Source organism: Eucyclogobius newberryi, unplaced genomic scaffold, assembly GCF_026437365.1.
Source record: "Eucyclogobius newberryi isolate DKJ021-1_F unplaced genomic scaffold, fEucNew1.0.hap1 SCAF_22, whole genome shotgun sequence".
In the NCBI taxonomy this organism is placed as follows: domain Eukaryota; kingdom Metazoa; phylum Chordata; class Actinopteri; order Gobiiformes; family Gobiidae; genus Eucyclogobius; species Eucyclogobius newberryi.
In genome coordinates this window covers 157007-174784 of record NW_027315857.1, presented here as the reverse complement: position 1 = coordinate 174784, position 17778 = coordinate 157007, and the positions used below count along the sequence as shown (strand labels likewise).

At 46.1% G+C, this 17778-nt stretch overlaps 9 non-coding genes across 9 annotated transcripts; 1 reads left to right on the top strand and 8 right to left on the bottom strand.

The window, feature by feature from the left end:
- Positions 1-55: 55 nt before the first annotated feature.
- LOC140372301 (U5 spliceosomal RNA) lies at positions 56-169 on the bottom strand. Its single transcript, XR_011928632.1, has one exon. It is a non-coding gene; the product is annotated as a U5 spliceosomal RNA (small nuclear RNA).
- A 1048-nt stretch (positions 170-1217) lies between these two features.
- On the bottom strand, positions 1218-1409 carry LOC140372222 (U2 spliceosomal RNA). The gene has a single exon (XR_011928558.1). It is a non-coding gene; the product is annotated as a U2 spliceosomal RNA (small nuclear RNA).
- Positions 1410-1571: 162 nt separating this feature from the next.
- Positions 1572-1737, bottom strand: LOC140372345 (U1 spliceosomal RNA). Its single transcript, XR_011928672.1, has one exon. It is a non-coding gene; the product is annotated as a U1 spliceosomal RNA (small nuclear RNA).
- Positions 1738-8026: 6289 nt separating this feature from the next.
- Positions 8027-8099, top strand: trnaa-agc (transfer RNA alanine (anticodon AGC)). Its single transcript has one exon. It is a non-coding gene; the product is annotated as a tRNA-Ala (tRNA).
- An 842-nt stretch (positions 8100-8941) lies between these two features.
- LOC140372230 (U2 spliceosomal RNA) lies at positions 8942-9130 on the bottom strand. Its single transcript, XR_011928565.1, has one exon. It is a non-coding gene; the product is annotated as a U2 spliceosomal RNA (small nuclear RNA).
- A 164-nt stretch (positions 9131-9294) lies between these two features.
- Positions 9295-9460, bottom strand: LOC140372344 (U1 spliceosomal RNA). The gene has a single exon (XR_011928671.1). It is a non-coding gene; the product is annotated as a U1 spliceosomal RNA (small nuclear RNA).
- A 288-nt stretch (positions 9461-9748) lies between these two features.
- LOC140372307 (U5 spliceosomal RNA) lies at positions 9749-9861 on the bottom strand. The gene has a single exon (XR_011928637.1). It is a non-coding gene; the product is annotated as a U5 spliceosomal RNA (small nuclear RNA).
- A 1049-nt stretch (positions 9862-10910) lies between these two features.
- LOC140372207 (U2 spliceosomal RNA) lies at positions 10911-11102 on the bottom strand. Its single transcript, XR_011928544.1, has one exon. It is a non-coding gene; the product is annotated as a U2 spliceosomal RNA (small nuclear RNA).
- A 165-nt stretch (positions 11103-11267) lies between these two features.
- LOC140372343 (U1 spliceosomal RNA) lies at positions 11268-11433 on the bottom strand. Its single transcript, XR_011928670.1, has one exon. It is a non-coding gene; the product is annotated as a U1 spliceosomal RNA (small nuclear RNA).
- Positions 11434-17778: the final 6345 nt, after the last annotated feature.

Genomic DNA, 17778 nt, shown 5'->3' with positions numbered 1-17778 from the left:
CACAACCTTTGCTCTTGGAGGATGACCGCTTGCTTGCTTTAGACATAGGTAGAAAAGCCCCGCATTGAAGCAGGGCATCAAAAAATTGGAAAGATCTCTTGTTGTCCCTCTCCACGGAAATCTTTAGTAAAAGGCGAAAGATTTATACGCTCTGAAGAGAAACAAGAGTGCCACGTTGCAGCGCCACACGGCGTCCAGTACTTGAGGGCACACGGGGCTTCATCACGGGCAGTGTACTTCTGTTCACGCGCTCATTTGCATCGGCGGTCGCGCGGCAAAAGGGACACGACAGGCTCGCACGTCGTTTCTGTAGTGTAGCGGTTATCACGTTAGCCTAACGCGCGAAAGGTCCTCGGCTCGAAACCGGGCAGAAACAAAGCCTCCTTTTATGTTTGCTTCAATCTTTGACACGGTTCATTCCAAACTCGATGGTTTATTCCTAGAAAAGAGGGAGGAGCGGCGGAATTGTCGGCGTAGTCCTTCAAACTTTTCATCACAGAGATCGGGGGAAAAAGACACCGACACACACGCCCCCAAAAAAAAAAAAAAAAAAGGGCCCCCCCTGCAGCCCCATATGTCCTCGTTAGTATAGTGGACAGTATCTCCGCTTGTCACGCGGAAGACCTGGGTTCGATTCCCAGACGGGGAGAGAAAGTGCGTTTTACCCAGCACGAAAGCGTTGCACTGACGCTGAGGACTTGTCCCACCAACGTACCTGCGCTACACTATCGCTTCTGTAGTGTAGCGGTTATCATGTTTGCCTCACACGCAAAAGGTCCCCGGCTCGAAACCGGGCAGAAGCACGCCCTCATGCGAAGACTTTACTTGTCGAGGATGGGTTTGAAAGTCGGTGTTGTGTTTGACCCCCCCCCAAAAAAAAAAAAAACAACTAGTCACATGTACTGTACTTCACAAAGGGGCCACTCAAATTCCAAAGGTGGCCTATTTTGCACAAGGGTTTACGTGGAATGGGCTACCTCCCAAGGGGGTTGGGTTTAGGAACAGATACTTCACCTTCCCTCCCCCTCTTCTCCAGTCAGGGCTTTTGGCGGGAGATTTGAAATATCCAGCCCTTCCACTCAAAACGTCTCCGAGAATTTTTGTCCACTTCCGGAGCAGACAAACGGCAAGGAAGCGTTTAACATGAGGGTATGATGGCACATTTGCATGTAACGTGACGGCGAAAACAAACTGAATGACTTTTTTTAACCTGAGAGAGGAGGTGCACCGTTCTCGGAGGTACAGCAATACCGAGCCGATGCGTGGAGTGGACGGAGCAAGCCCCAAATTCCATCTCCCTGGTCCACAAATCAATTTAATATACGGTCCCCGGGTAGGGGACGTATCAGATATTAAACTGATAAGAACAGATACTACACTTGATCTTAGCCAAAAGGCCGAGAAGCGATGCCCACAATGGGTTCGGGGAGCAGTGAGCTCTCCCCACGCTGACCCTCCCGTCAACGGTCCAAAGCGGCGCCCGCGCAAAGCGCCCGGCGGAGGGGCCGGAGCGCGAGCGGCGTACATGGAAACGACCCTTTGGGTTTTTTTTTTCCTCTGACAAAAAACAAGAGGGGAGAGCGCGAACGCAGTCCCCCACTACCAGAAATTATGCAGTTGAGATTCCCACATTTGGGGAATTCACAGGGGTCAGCACATCCTGTTTGTGCAATGGACGAGCCTCGCCCTGGGTGAACCACCTTCCTGATCATGGTGTCGCCCCTGCCAGGTAAGTATGAGTTGCTCCGCTCCGAGCCAAGGCCCAGGCCCTGGAAGAGGCAATGTGGCAGCATGGTCCTTCCGGCCATTTGCATGGACCAGCTTCCACCCGACGATTGAGCCCCAGGTTAAACGGCAGCGATACACACGCAAGTCTGTGCGTTCTAAGCACTCTTTTTTACTTTTAAAGTTCTTGAACACGGGATGCCAAACGGAGGGTACGCAAGGGCATGTTTAAAGGCCGACAAGACACAACCTTTGCTCTTGGAGGATGACCGCTTGCTTGCTTTAGACATAGGTAGAAAAGCCCCGCATTGAAGCAGGGCATCAAAAAATTGGAAAGATCTCTTGTTGTCCCTCTCCACGGAAATCTTTAGTAAAAGGCACTTTTCACTTTTCAGGCGGTTTTTATTATTTCATAGCAATAAATTTCTTTCAAAATACTTTCCACACTTAAAACACATCTTTTAAACACAGTTTACAAAAGTCAATACAATTACACATTATTTACCAAAACTATGAATACAGCAAGTCTTTAAAAGAGTTTGGAATTTTCCATAAATTGATTATTTCTTCTCTCTTTCCTTCCACTAAATCTCTTAAAACATAATCTTTAAAAATATTCATAACACATTTCATCAACAACATTTCTGACATTTGATAGTTTTTAAAAGTCAATACATTCCTTGATTTCCAGATAGCTTCTTTTATACAATTAACTATAATCCACCACCTCTCCTTATTTTGGAATTTTGCAGTTTCACCATAGGCAATATTGTTATAACTTGATGGAATTTTCCCAACATTTTTCAGCCATGGGGATACTGTTACCCAGGCATTCACAGCAAAAGGGCATGTCCAAAAAACGTGTAAATGAGTTTCCTCACTGCCACAAAAGGGTCTCGGGCATCTTGGGCTTGGTGTAAAGTGTCTTTTAAAAAGGAACTCTCGGGTTGGCAAACATTTATGGCCAATTTGCCAGGCCAAATCTCTGTGTCTGTTCGTAAGTTTTTGAAAATGTATATTTTCCCATGCCCTTTTGCTCTCTTGTGCCGATAAAAGATCTACCGGGGTATGTTTCTCCAAATCTACGGACAGTTTTTGTTCTATTTTTCTCCTTGTCAGTTCTGTCGATGGTACCTGGCTAAGTCCTTTGGATAAGTTCTCAAGCACATGTTTGTAGACTGATGGGCAAATCTCGGCGTGGGGGACATCCATTGATGGTCTTTTTCCCCATGTGATTAAAACTTTTCTACCCACCCACAATTTTGCAAAATAGTGCCACAAAATTTCCCTTTCTGGTAGAAGGACTGCCTTTAAAATTGGGGCCAAGAACATTGCTTCAAATTTTGCCTCGATTAATGGCACCCCGATACCCCCGCACAGTGGGAGGCGATGCATTATATTTCGTTTGAGTCTCTCTGATTTCCCCCCCCCAGATAAACTGGAACAACATCTTCTTCAGAGTCTTAAGTATCCGATAGGGGGCAGGAAACACAGTCGCCAGATTATTCACTGAAGCCAACAGTACCGAGTTCACAATTAAGACTTTCCCAGTAAATGTAAGCTCCCTATCTTGCCATGCTCTTAAATTGGCTGTCAATTTGGGTAGCTTTGACTCCCAGTTTTTTACTTCCATGTCTTTTCCTATCTGAATTCCCAAGACTTTAATTGTGTCTTTATTTTTAATCAGGTCTATATTTTCGTATTTCTCTTTCCAATTCAAATAAAGTATTTTGGTTTTGTTCTTATTAACCCTTGTGCTTGCAGCGAGAGTAAAGTTTTCACAGACCTTTAAGGCTTCTCCTATAGATTTATTGTCTGAAAGTAACAAAGTGATATCATCCATATAAACTGATATTTTTGCCTGTCTATTTTCACTTCCTGGCACAAAAATTCCTTTTATGTCATTGTTCCTTCTAAGGGCACAAACTAGCGGTTCTATTGCTAAAATAAATAATGTGGGTGACAAGGGGCACCCTTGTCTGACCCCAGCCCGGATATCTATAGCATTTGTTTGTTGTCCATTAACTATTACCACACTATGGCAGTCAGTGTACAAGAGGTTAACCCACCGTCTAAAATTTTCTCCAAAACCAAAATGTTTCAACACTGCTTTTATATAATCGTGGCTTATGCTATCAAAAGCTTTTTCGAGGTCCAAACTTAGTATACATAGGGGGCTGTTACGTTCTTTACAGAGGAGATACGTGTCTCTCACCAGGGCTAGGCTATCTGTCATTGTCCGTCCTTGTACTCCACATGTTTGTTCACTCTCCACCAGGTCACCAACGATGGGTTGAGTTCGTAAAAATAAAACCTTGGCCAGTATTTTTACATCGACACCTAGAAGGGTTAGTGGTCTCCAGTTCTGTAGATTCTGTTTTTGTCCTTTTTTGTGAAGGAGGGAGATTGCCCCCCGTCTCAATGATGATGGCAACGCTCCTTTGCCAAGACTTTCGTTGTACATCTCCAAAAGGGGGAGTTTCAGCTGCTCCCAAAAGGTAACGTAAAACTCTTTGGGGAGACCATCCAAGCCTGGAGTTTTATTGTCTTTCATACTTGTAATGGCTTTTGTCAGTTCTGCCAATGTTATATTTTTGTCTAAGGATTCCTTCACTGAAGTACTAAGTTTTCCAGTAGTCTTAGAAAGAAAAGTGTCCATCATTTTGCTAGACACCAGTGTGTCCTGATAGAGATTGGCAAAAAAGGACCTAATAATGTGAATGATTTTTTCCATGTCCTTCTCTTCTTTTCCTTCCTGATCATAGACAGATGTTATATGGTGCTTTGCTTTTGCTATTTTTTGGAAAAAGTACCCGGAACATTTCTCATTTTCCTCTAGATGTTGGATCCTGCTTCTCAGGAGGATACTTTTACTCTTCTCCCTCATTAGTTCACATAGTTTTGCTTTTAGTGTGACAATCTCTTGTTGCATGTCAAAGCCGTTTTGTGCCAGTTTATAGTAGTTTTGAAGTTTTCTTTGAAGTCTAGAATAAAACATTCTCTTTCTAGCGGCCAGTGTTTTACTCTCTGACATGAAGAAGGATTTTGTCCTGGATTTAATATCTTCCCACCAGTCTCCACAGGAGTTATGGAGATCTCGTAGGGTTTTCCATTGTTCAAATTTTCCTTTTAATTTTTCTACTATGTATTTGTTCTGTAATAAAGCAATATTTAATTTCCACGGGCCCGTATGGCGTTTCAACCCTCCTTTAATGTCTATCACGGTGGTTAGCTTAAAGTGATCTGAAAAGACAACTGGTGTTCTCCAACATTTAAGGGGGAGAAGGCCTCGGGACACCAGGGTAAGATCAATACGTGAGAAGGATTTGCCATTAGACCACGTAAAGTCTGGTTTTGACCCTAAACTTTCCGCACAGTCTTTCAAATGACAGTCTCTTATTAAATTCGCCAAAGCGTGTGAGCTGGCATCTAGTTTTGCCGTAGTAGCTCGTTTTGTCAATCTGTCTGTTCTAGTCAAGATGCAGTTAAAGTCACCCCCAATGACAACTTCATATTTGCAAAAAATTAAAGTCTGTAAAAGTTCCAAGGTTTTAAGTCTTCCTTGCACTGTGGGTGGACAATAAACACTGATAACTCTAAGTTGTTTTCCATTTTGATCTAAGTCTACAGAGAGTATTCTTCCATCACTTATTCTCTGGACTCTGTTTATATTAAAATGGTGACCTCGGAGCAAGATGGCTACCCCAGAGTTCTTGTTTTCATTATCTCCAGACCAAAAGGATTGTCCATGAGGCCATCTACTTTCATAATCTCTATAACTATCTTTAAAAGGTATATTACATTCTTGGAGACAGAAAATATCTCCAATTCCATTATGCAGTTCATTGAAAACTGTCTGGCACTTTAACAATTCATTCAAGCCTCTTGTATTAATTGTGACTACTGAGAGAGAGGTCATATTAATAGTTGGAGGAGTTTACCACTAAACCATTTTCTCCTTGTGTTCTGTGACCCTTCCTTTTTTTCTTTTGTGGATTTGGGGGGCCTTCCGCCGATTTTATTTTTGTCACAACTGTAAACGTGTTCACGCTAGTATGGTCAAGGAATTCGGTGGAGGGAGACGAGGCAGGTGGCCATACCTTTTCAGACTGCTCTAGGTGGAAAGATTCCTCACTTGACGTGTTCTGAAGGCGTTTTACCGCCCCCTGCCGTTCCAAAAATTCCACTTGAGTGTCCGGAAGAAAGGTTTCAGCTGTTGCTGCTAAACCATCTTGACTATCCTCTTGCGGTGCAGGTTCCCCCTGTGTGCCCTCCTCCTGGAAGGGGGGGAGGCTGGCCAACAGGGCGTCGAAGACCCCTTCTGCATCCTGTAGAGTTTTGGGGACATCCTGAAGTCTCACTGTGGGTGGTTCTTTTGGAGAGTTGTCCGGTCCATCTGCCTTGTCCATTCTGTCTTGTGACACGGGATTCTCATCAAAGAGTTGGGAATAGGGATCCGGGTCATCTTGGCATGATACTGATGTTGTCACTGTATTCCCTTTCACTCTATTAGCATAGGCTTGTGGGCAGTCCTTAAAGAGATGGGTGTCCGCCGAACACAGGTTGCATTTAACTGAAACTGTGCATAGTGATGTGGGATGATCCAGGGATTTGCACTTTCTGCATTGGGCTACATTGCACCCTGCTGCCAGGTGATCAAGGCTGCCGCATCTTCTGCATTTCCGTGGCTGCCCCGGATAAAAGACAGAGCCTCGGAAAGCCCCCAGTTGAATGGAGTTAGGGAGATGTTGAAGTTCCCCGTTAGTTCTTCTTAACTTCACTTCCAGCCGCTTGGTTCCTGTTTTAATGCCATCGATGTCTACAACCTCTGTTGCTTTTAGGACATCGCAGAAGAAAGAGGCCCATGTCTTGACATCATCCAGTCTCACTTTTTCTGAATAGATAACGATATGGACAGTTTTTTTATCCAAATCAGTGAGAGGAGTAACGTTCACCTGCTGGAAGACAGTGGTGGATGTTTTCTTCCTCTCGTACAACTCCAAACATGTCTCCAGATGCTTCGTTGTGGTGAAAACGACTTCAAAAATCTTTTTGCCAGGAAAGGCAAATATAAAGTCCAGTTGATTCGTTGTTACAGCCAGTTCTTTTTGCAAAAGGCGTCTGCTGAAGGTCAATCGATCCATTTCCAGTTCTCCCAGTAGTTCGAAGCGGAGTGCATTCCGCCGGGGGCCGTGCGAAGCTGCTGCCATTTCCTCATCTGCCGATGTTGGATCACGTCGCTTAAAGTGTTGTGCTCCATACACCGCACAGCCCCAACACTTGTGATCTTTTTAGTAAAAGGCGAAAGATTTATACGCTCTGAAGAGAAACAAGAGTGCCACGTTGCAGCGCCACACGGCGTCCAGTACTTGAGGGCACACGGGGCTTCATCACGGGCAGTGTACTTCTGTTCACGCGCTCATTTGCATCGGCGGTCGCGGGGCAAAAGGGACACGACAGGCTCGCACGTCGTTTCTGTAGTGTAGCGGTTATCACGTTCGCCTAACGCGCGAAAGGTCCTCGGCTCGAAACCGGGCAGAAACAAAGCCTCCTTTTATGTTTGCTTCAATCTTTGACACGGTTCATTCCAAACTCGATGGTTTATTCCTAGAAAAGAGGGAGGAGCGGCGGAATTGTCGGCGTAGTCCTTCAAACTTTTCATCACAGAGATCGGGGGAAAAAGACACCGACACACACGCCCAAAAAAAAAAAAAAAAAAAAGGGCCCCCCCTGCAGCCCCATATGTCCTCGTTAGTATAGTGGACAGTATCTCCGCTTGTCACGCGGAAGACCTGGGTTCGATTCCCAGACGGGGAGAGAAAGTGCGTTTTACCCAGCACGAAAGCGTTGCACTGACGCTGAGGACTTGTCCCACCAACGTACCTGCGCTACACTATCGCTTCTGTAGTGTAGCGGTTATCACGTTTGCCTCACACGCAAAAGGTCCCCGGCTCGAAACCGGGCAGAAGCACGCCCTCATGCGAAGACTTTACTTGTCGAGGATGGGTTTGAAAGTCGGTGTTGCGTTTGACCCCCCCCCCCAAAAAAAAACAAAACAACTAGTCACATGTACTGTACTTCACAAAGGGGCCACTCAAATTCCAAAGGTGGCCTATTTTGCACAAGGGTTTACGTGGAATGGGCTACCTCCCAAGGGGGTTGGGTTTAGGACGTTGCAGCGCCACACGGCGTCCAGTACTTGAGGGCACACGGGGCTTCATCACGGGCAGTGTACTTCTGTTCACGCGCTCATTTGCATCGGCGGTCGCGCGGCAAAAGGGACACGACAGGCTCGCATGTCGTTTCTGTAGTGTAGCGGTTATCACGTTCGCCTAGCGCGCGAAAGGTCCTCGGCTCGAAACCGGGCAGAAACAAAGCCTCCTTTTATGTTTGCTTCAATCTTTGACACGGTTCATTCCAAACTCGATGGTTTATTCCTAGAAAAGAGGGAGGAGCGGCGGAATTGTCGGCGTAGTCCTTCAAACTTTTCATCACAGAGATCGGGGGAAAAAGACACCGACACACACGCCCAAAAAAAAAAAAAAAAAAAGGGGCCCCCCTGCAGCCCCATATGTCCTCGTTAGTATAGTGGACAGTATCTCCGCTTGTCACGCGGAAGACCTGGGTTCGATTCCCAGACGGGGAGAGAAAGTGCGTTTTACCCAGCACGAAAGCGTTGCACTGACGCTGAGGACTTGTCCCACCAACGTACCTGCGCTACACTATTGCTTCTGTAGTGTAGCGGTTATCATGTTTGCCTCACACGCAAAAGGTCCCCGGCTCGAAACCGGGCAGAAGCACGCCCTCATGCGAAGACTTTACTTGTCGAGGATGGGTTTGAAAGTCGGTGTTGCGTTTGACCCCCCCCCCCAAAAAAAAACAAAACAACTAGTCACATGTACTGTACTTCACAAAGGGGCCACTCAAATTCCAAAGGTGGCCTATTTTGCACAAGGGTTTACGTGGAATGGGCTACCTCCCAAGGGGGTTGGGTTTAGGAACAGATACTTCACCTTCCCTCCCCCTCTTCTCCAGTCAGGGCTTTTGGCGGGAGATTTGAAATATCCAGCCCTTCCACTCAAAACGTCTCCGAGAATTTTTGTCCACTTCCGGAGCAGACAAACGGCAAGGAAGCGTTTAACATGAGGGTATGATGGCACATTTGCATGTAACGTGACGGCGAAAACAAACTGAATGACTTTTTCTAACCTGAGAGAGGAGGTGCACCGTTCTCGGAGGTACTGCAATACCGAGCCGATGCGTGGAGTGGACGGAGCAAGCCCCAAATTCCATCTCCCTGGTCCAAAAATCAATTTAATATACGGTCCCCGGGTAGGGGACGTATCAGATATTAAACTGATAAGAACAGATACTACACGCGCTAGCCAAAAGGCCGAGAAGCGATGCCCACAATGGGTTCGGGGAGCAGTGAGCTCTCCCCACGCTGACCCTCCCGTCAACGGTCCAAAGCGGCGCCCGCGCAAAGCGCCCGGCGGAGGGGCCGGAGCGCGGGCGGCGTACATGGAAACGACCCTTTGGGTTTTTTTTTTTTCCTCTGACAAAAAACAAGAGGGGAGAGCGCGAACGCAGTCCCCCACTACCAGAAATTATGCAGTTGAGATTCCCACATTTGGGGAATTCACAGGGGTCAGCACATCCTGTTTGTGCAATGGACGAGCCTCGCCCTGGGTGAACCACCTTCCTGATCATGGTGTCGCCCCTGCCAGGTAAGTATGAGTTGCTCCGCTCCGAGCCAAGGCCCAGGCCCTGGAAGAGGCAATGTGGCAGCATGGTCCTTCCGGCCATTTGCATGGACCAGCTTCCACCCGACGATTGAGCCCCAGGTTAAACGGCAGCGATACACACGCAAGTCTGTGCGTTCTAAGCACTCTTTTTTACTTTTAAAGTTCTTGAACACGGGATGCCAAACGGAGGGTACGCTAGGGCATGTTTAAAGGCCGACAAGACACAACCTTTGCTCTTGGAGGATGACCGCTTGCTTGCTTTAGACATAGGTAGAAAAGCCCCACATTGAAGCAGGGCATCAAAAAATCGGAAAGATCTCTTGTTGTCCCTCTCCACGGAAATCTTTAGTAAAAGGCGAAAGATTTATACGCTCTGAAGAAAAACAAGAGTGCCACGTTGCAGCGCCACACGGCGTCCAGTACTTGAGGGCACACGGGGCTTCATCACGGGCAGTGTACTTCTGTTCACGCGCTCATTTGCATCGGCGGTCGCGCGGCAAAAGGGACACGACAGGCTCGCACGTCGTTTCTGTAGTGTAGCGGTTATCACGTTCGCCTAACGCGCGAAAGGTCCTCGGCTCGAAACCGGGTAGAAACAAAGCCTCCTTTTATGTTTGCTTCAATCTTTGACACGGTTCATTCCAAACTCGATGGTTTATTCCTAGAAAAGAGGGAGGAGCGGCGGAATTGTCGGCGTAGTCCTTCAAACTTTTCATCACAGAGATCGGGGGAAAAAGACACCGACACACACGCCCAAAAAAAAAAAAAAAAAAAAGGGGCCCCCCTGCAGCCCCATATGTCCTCGTTAGTATAGTGGACAGTATCTCCGCTTGTCACGCGGAAGACCTGGGTTCGATTCCCAGACGGGGAGAGAAAGTGCGTTTTACCCAGCACGAAAGCGTTGCACTGACGCTGAGGACTTGTCCCACCAACGTACCTGCGCTACACTATCGCTTCTGTAGTGTAGCGGTTATCATGTTTGCCTCACACGCAAAAGGTCCCCGGCTCGAAACCGGGCAGAAGCACGCCCTCATGCGAAGACTTTACTTGTCGAGGATGGGTTTGAAAGTCGGTGTTGCGTTTGACCCCCCCCCCAAAAAAAAAAAAAACAACTAGTCACATGTACTGTACTTCACAAAGGGGCCACTCAAATTCCAAAGGTGGCCTATTTTGCACAAGGGTTTACGTGGAATGGGCTACCTCCCAAGGGGGTTGGGTTTAGGAACAGATACTTCACCTTCCCTCCCCCTCTTCTCCAGTCAGGGCTTTTGGCGGGAGATTTGAAATATCCAGCCCTTCCACTCAAAACGTCTCCGAGAATTTTTGTCCACTTCCGGAGCAGACAAACGGCAAGGAAGCGTTTAACATGAGGGTATGATGGCACATTTGCATGTAACGTGACGGCGAAAACAAACTGAATGACTTTTTCTAACCTGAGAGAGGAGGTGCACCGTTCTCGGAGGTACTGCAATACCGAGCCGATGCGTGGAGTGGACGGAGCAAGCCCCAAATTCCATCTCCCTGGTCCAAAAATCAATTTAATATACGGTCCCCGGGTAGGGGACGTATCAGATATTAAACTGATAAGAACAGATACTACACTTGATCTTAGCCAAAAGGCCGAGAAGCGATGCCCACAATGGGTTCGGGGAGCAGTGAGCTCTCCCCACGCTGACCCTCCCGTCAACGGTCCAAAGCGGCGCCCGCGCAAAGCGCCCGGCGGAGGGGCCGGAGCGCGAGCGGCGTACATGGAAACGACCCTTTGGGTTTTTTTTTTTTTCCTCTGACAAAAAACAAGAGGGGAGAGCGCGAACGCAGTCCCCCACTACCAGAAATTATGCAGTTGAGATTCCCACATTTGGGGAATTCACAGGGGTCAGCACATCCTGTTTGTGCAATGGACGAGCCTCGCCCTGGGTGAACCACCTTCCTGATCATGGTGTCGCCCCTGCCAGGTAAGTATGAGTTGCTCCGCTCCGAGCCAAGGCCCAGGCCCTGGAAGAGGCAATGTGGCAGCATGGTCCTTCCGGCCATTTGCATGGACCAGCTTCCACCCGACGATTGAGCCCCAGGTTAAACGGCAGCGATACACACGCAAGTCTGTGCGTTCTAAGCACTCTTTTTTACTTTTAAAGTTCTTGAACACGGGATGCCAAACGGAGGGTACGCAAGGGCATGTTTAAAGGCCGACAAGACACAACCTTTGCTCTTGGAGGATGACCGCTTGCTTGCTTTAGACATAGGTAGAAAAGCCCCGCATTGAAGCAGGGCATCAAAAAATTGGAAAGATCTCTTGTTGTCCCTCTCCACGGAAATCTTTAGTAAAAGGCACTTTTCACTTTTCAGGCGGTTTTTATTATTTCATAGCAATAAATTTCTTTCAAAATACTTTCCACACTTAAAACACATCTTTTAAACACAGTTTACAAAAGTCAATACAATTACACATTATTTACCAAAACTATGAATACAGCAAGTCTTTAAAAGAGTTTGGAATTTTCCATAAATTGATTATTTCTTCTCTCTTTCCTTCCACTAAATCTCTTAAAACATAATCTTTAAAAATATTCATAACACATTTCATCAACAACATTTCTGACATTTGATAGTTTTTAAAAGTCAATACATTCCTTGATTTCCAGATAGCTTCTTTTATACAATTAACTATAATCCACCACCTCTCCTTATTTTGGAATTTTGCAGTTTCACCATAGGCAATATTGTTATAACTTGATGGAATTTTCCCAACATTTTTCAGCCATGGGGATACTGTTACCCAGGCATTCACAGCAAAAGGGCATGTCCAAAAAAAGTGTAAATGAGTTTCCTCACTGCCACAAAAGGGTCTCGGGCATCTTGGGCTTGGTGTAAAGTGTCTTTTAAAAAGGAACTCTCGGGTTGGCAAACATTTATGGCCAATTTGCCAGGCCAAATCTCTGTGTCTGTTCGTAAGTTTTTGAAAATGTATATTTTCCCATGCCCTTTTGCTCTCTTGTGCCGATAAAAGATCTACCGGGGTAAGTTTCTCCAAATCTACGGACAGTTTTTGTTCTATTTTTCTCCTTGTCAGTTCTGTCGATGGTACCTGGCTAAGTCCTTTGGATAAGTTCTCAAGCACATGTTTGTAGACTGATGGGCAAATCTCGGCGTGGGGGACATCCATTGATGGTCTTTTTCCCCATGTGATTAAAACTTTTCTACCCACCCACAATTTTGCAAAATAGTGCCACAAAATTTCCCTTTCTGGTAGAAGGACTGCCTTTAAAATTGGGGCCAAGAACATTGCTTCAAATTTTGCCTCGATTAATGGCACCCCGATACCCCCGCACAGTGGGAGGCGATGCATTATATTTCGTTTGAGTCTCTCTGATTTCCCCCCCCCAGATAAACTGGAACAACATCTTCTTCAGAGTCTTAAGTATCCGATAGGGGGCAGGAAACACAGTCGCCAGATTATTCACTGAAGCCAACAGTACCGAGTTCACAATTAAGACTTTCCCAGTAAATGTAAGCTCCCTATCTTGCCATGCTCTTAAATTGGCTGTCAATTTGGGTAGCTTTGACTCCCAGTTTTTTACTTCCATGTCTTTTCCTATCTGAATTCCCAAGACTTTAATTGTGTCTTTATTTTTAATCAGGTCTATATTTTCGTATTTCTCTTTCCAATTCAAATAAAGTATTTTGGTTTTGTTCTTATTAACCCTTGTGCTTGCAGCGAGAGTAAAGTTTTCACAGACCTTTAAGGCTTCTCCTATAGATTTATTGTCTGAAAGTAACAAAGTGATATCATCCATATAAACTGATATTTTTGCCTGTCTATTTTCACTTCCTGGCACAAAAATTCCTTTTATGTCATTGTTCCTTCTAAGGGCACAAACTAGCGGTTCTATTGCTAAAATAAATAATGTGGGTGACAAGGGGCACCCTTGTCTGACCCCAGCCCGGATATCTATAGCATTTGTTTGTTGTCCATTAACTATTACCACACTATGGCAGTCAGTGTACAAGAGGTTAACCCACCGTCTAAAATTTTCTCCAAAACCAAAATGTTTCAACACTGCTTTTATATAATCGTGGCTTATGCTATCAAAAGCTTTTTCGAGGTCCAAACTTAGTATACATAGGGGGCTGTTACGTTCTTTACAGAGGAGATACGTGTCTCTCACCAGGGCTAGGCTATCTGTCATTGTCCGTCCTTGTACTCCACATGTTTGTTCACTCTCCACCAGGTCACCAACGATGGGTTGAGTTCGTAAAAATAAAACCTTGGCCAGTATTTTTACATCGACACCTAGAAGGGTTAGTGGTCTCCAGTTCTGTAGATTCTGTTTTTGTCCTTTTTTGTGAAGGAGGGAGATTGCCCCCCGTCTCAATGATGATGGCAACGCTCCTTTGCCAAGACTTTCGTTGTACATCTCCAAAAGGGGGAGTTTCAGCTGCTCCCAAAAGGTAACGTAAAACTCTTTGGGGAGACATTCCAAGCCTGGAGTTTTATTGTCTTTCATACTTGTAATGGCTTTTGTCAGTTCTGCCAATGTTATATTTTTGTCTAAGGATTCCTTCACTGAAGTACTAAGTTTTCCAGTAGTCTTAGAAAGAAAAGTGTCCATCATTTTGCTAGACACCAGTGTGTCCTGATAGAGATTGGCAAAAAAGGACCTAATAATGTGAATGATTTTTTCCATGTCCTTCTCTTCTTTTCCTTCCTGATCATAGACAGATGTTATATGGTGCTTTGCTTTTGCTATTTTTTGGAAAAAGTACCGGGAACATTTCTCATTTTCCTCTAGATGTTGGATCCTGCTTCTCAGGAGGATACTTTTACTCTTCTCCCTCATTAGTTCACATAGTTTTGCTTTTAGTGTGACAATCTCTTGTTGCATGTCAAAGCCGTTTTGTGCCAGTTTATAGTAGTTTTGAAGTTTTCTTTGAAGTCTAGAATAAAACATTCTCTTTCTAGCGGCCAGTGTTTTACTCTCTGACATGAAGAAGGATTTTGTCCTGGATTTAATATCTTCCCACCAGTCTCCACAGGAGTTATGGAGATCTCGTAGGGTTTTCCATTGTTCAAATTTTCCTTTTAATTTTTCTACTATGTATTTGTTCTGTAATAAAGCAATATTTAATTTCCACGGGCCCGTATGGCGTTTCAACCCTCCTTTAATGTCTATCACGGTGGTTAGCTTAAAGTGATCTGAAAAGACAACTGGTGTTCTCCAACATTTAAGGGGGAGAAGGCCTCGGGACACCAGGGTAAGATCAATACGTGAGAAGGATTTGCCATTAGACCACGTAAAGTCTGGTTTTGACCCTAAACTTTCCGCACAGTCTTTCAAATGACAGTCTCTTATTAAATTCGCCAAAGCGTGTGAGCTGGCATCTAGTTTTGCCGTAGTAGCTCGTTTTGTCAATCTGTCTGTTCTAGTCAAGATGCAGTTAAAGTCACCCCCAATGACAACTTCATATTTGCAAAAAATTAAAGTCTGTAAAAGTTCCAAGGTTTTAAGTCTTCCTTGCACTGTGGGTGGACAATAAACACTGATAACTCTAAGTTGTTTTCCATTTTGATCTAAGTCTACAGAGAGTATTCTTCCATCACTTATTCTCTGGACTCTGTTTATATTAAAATGGTGACCTCGGAGCAAGATGGCTACCCCAGAGTTCTTGTTTTCATTATCTCCAGACCAAAAGGATTGTCCATGAGGCCATCTACTTTCATAATCTCTATAACTATCTTTAAAAGGTATATTACATTCTTGGAGACAGAAAATATCTCCAATTCCATTATGCAGTTCATTGAAAACTGTCTGGCACTTTAACAATTCATTCAAGCCTCTTGTATTAATTGTGACTACTGAGAGAGAGGTCATATTAATAGTTGGAGGAGTTTACCACTAAACCATTTTCTCCTTGTGTTCTGTGACCCTTCCTTTTTTTCTTTTGTGGATTTGGGGGGCCTTCCGCCGATTTTATTTTTGTCACAACTGTAAACGTGTTCACGCTAGTATGGTCAAGGAATTCGGTGGAGGGAGACGAGGCAGGTGGCCATACCTTTTCAGACTGCTCTAGGTGGAAAGATTCCTCACTTGACGTGTTCTGAAGGCGTTTTACCGCCCCCTGCCGTTCCAAAAATTCCACTTGAGTGTCCGGAAGAAAGGTTTCAGCTGTTGCTGCTAAACCATCTTGACTATCCTCTTGCGGTGCAGGTTCCCCCTGTGTGCCCTCCTCCTGGAAGGGGGGGAGGCTGGCCAACAGGGCGTCGAAGACCCCTTCTGCATCCTGTAGAGTTTTGGGGACATCCTGAAGTCTCACTGTGGGTGGTTCTTTTGGAGAGTTGTCCGGTCCATCTGCCTTGTCCATTCTGTCTTGTGACACGGGATTCTCATCAAAGAGTTGGGAATAGGGATCCGGGTCATCTTGGCATGATACTGATGTTGTCACTGTATTCCCTTTCACTCTATTAGCATAGGCTTGTGGGCAGTCCTTAAAGAGATGGGTGTCCGCCGAACACAGGTTGCATTTAACTGAAACTGTGCATAGTGATGTGGGATGATCCAGGGATTTGCACTTTCTGCATTGGGCTACATTGCACCCTGCTGCCAGGTGATCAAGGCTGCCGCATCTTCTGCATTTCCGTGGCTGCCCCGGATAAAAGACAGAGCCTCGGAAAGCCCCCAGTTGAATGGAGTTAGGGAGATGTTGAAGTTCCCCGTTAGTTCTTCTTAACTTCACTTCCAGCCGCTTGGTTCCTGTTTTAATGCCATCGATGTCTACAACCTCTGTTGCTTTTAGGACATCGCAGAAGAAAGAGGCCCATGTCTTGACATCATCCAGTCTCACTTTTTCTGAATAGATAACGATATGGACAGTTTTTTTATCCAAATCAGTGAGAGGAGTAACGTTCACCTGCTGGAAGACAGTGGTGGATGTTTTCTTCCTCTCGTACAACTCCAAACATGTCTCCAGATGCTTCGTTGTGGTGAAAACGACTTCAAAAATCTTTTTGCCAGGAAAGGCAAATATAAAGTCCAGTTGATTCGTTGTTACAGCCAGTTCTTTTTGCAAAAGGCGTCTGCTGAAGGTCAATCGATCCATTTCCAGTTCTCCCAGTAGTTCGAAGCGGAGTGCATTCCGCCGGGGGCCGTGCGAAGCTGCTGCCATTTCCTCATCTGCCGATGTTGGAGCACGTCGCTTAAAGTGTTGTGCTCCATACACCGCACAGCCCCAACACTTGTGATCTTTTTAGTAAAAGGCGAAAGATTTATACGCTCTGAAGAGAAACAAGAGTGCCACGTTGCAGCGCCACACGGCGTCCAGTACTTGAGGGCACACGGGGCTTCATCACGGGCAGTGTACTTCTGTTCACGCGCTCATTTGCATCGGCGGTCGCGCGGCAAAAGGGACACGACAGGCTCGCACGTCGTTTCTGTAGTGTAGCGGTTATCACGTTCGTCTAACGCGCGAAAGGTCCTCGGCTCGAAACCGGGCAGAAACAAAGCCTCCTTTTATGTTTGCTTCAATCTTTGACACGGTTCATTCCAAACTCGATGGTTTATTCCTAGAAAAGAGGGAGGAGCGGCGGAATTGTCGGCGTAGTCCTTCAAACTTTTCATCACAGAGATCGGGGGAAAAAGACACCGACACACACGCCCAAAAAAAAAAAAAAAAAAAGGGCCCCCCCTGCAGCCCCATATGTCCTCGTTAGTATAGTGGACAGTATCTCCGCTTGTCACGCGGAAGACCTGGGTTCGATTCCCAGACGGGGAGAGAAACCGCGTTTTACCCAGCACGAAAGCGTTGCACTGACGCTGAGGACTTGTCCCACCAACGTACCTGCGCTACACTATCGCTTCTGTAGTGTAGCGGTTATCATGTTTGCCTCACACGCTAAAGGTCCCCGGCTCGAAACCGGGCAGAAGCACGCCCTCATGCGAAGACTTTACTTGTCGAGGATGGGTTTGAAAGTCGGTGTTGCGTTTGACCCCCCCCAAAAAAAACAACTAGTCACATGTACTGTACTTCACAAAGGGGCCACTCAAATTCCAAAGGTGGCCTATTTTGCACAAGGGTTTACGTGGAATGGGCTACCTCCCAAGGGGGTTGGGTTTAGGACGTTGCAGCGCCACACGGCGTCCAGTACTTGAGGGCACACGGGGCTTCATCACGGGCAGTGTACTTCTGTTCACGCGCTCATTTGCATCGGCGGTCGCGCGGCAAAAGGGACACGACAGGCTCGCACGTCGTTTCTGTAGTGTAGCGGTTATCACGTTCGCCTAATGCGCGAAAGGTCCTCGGCTCGAAACCGGGC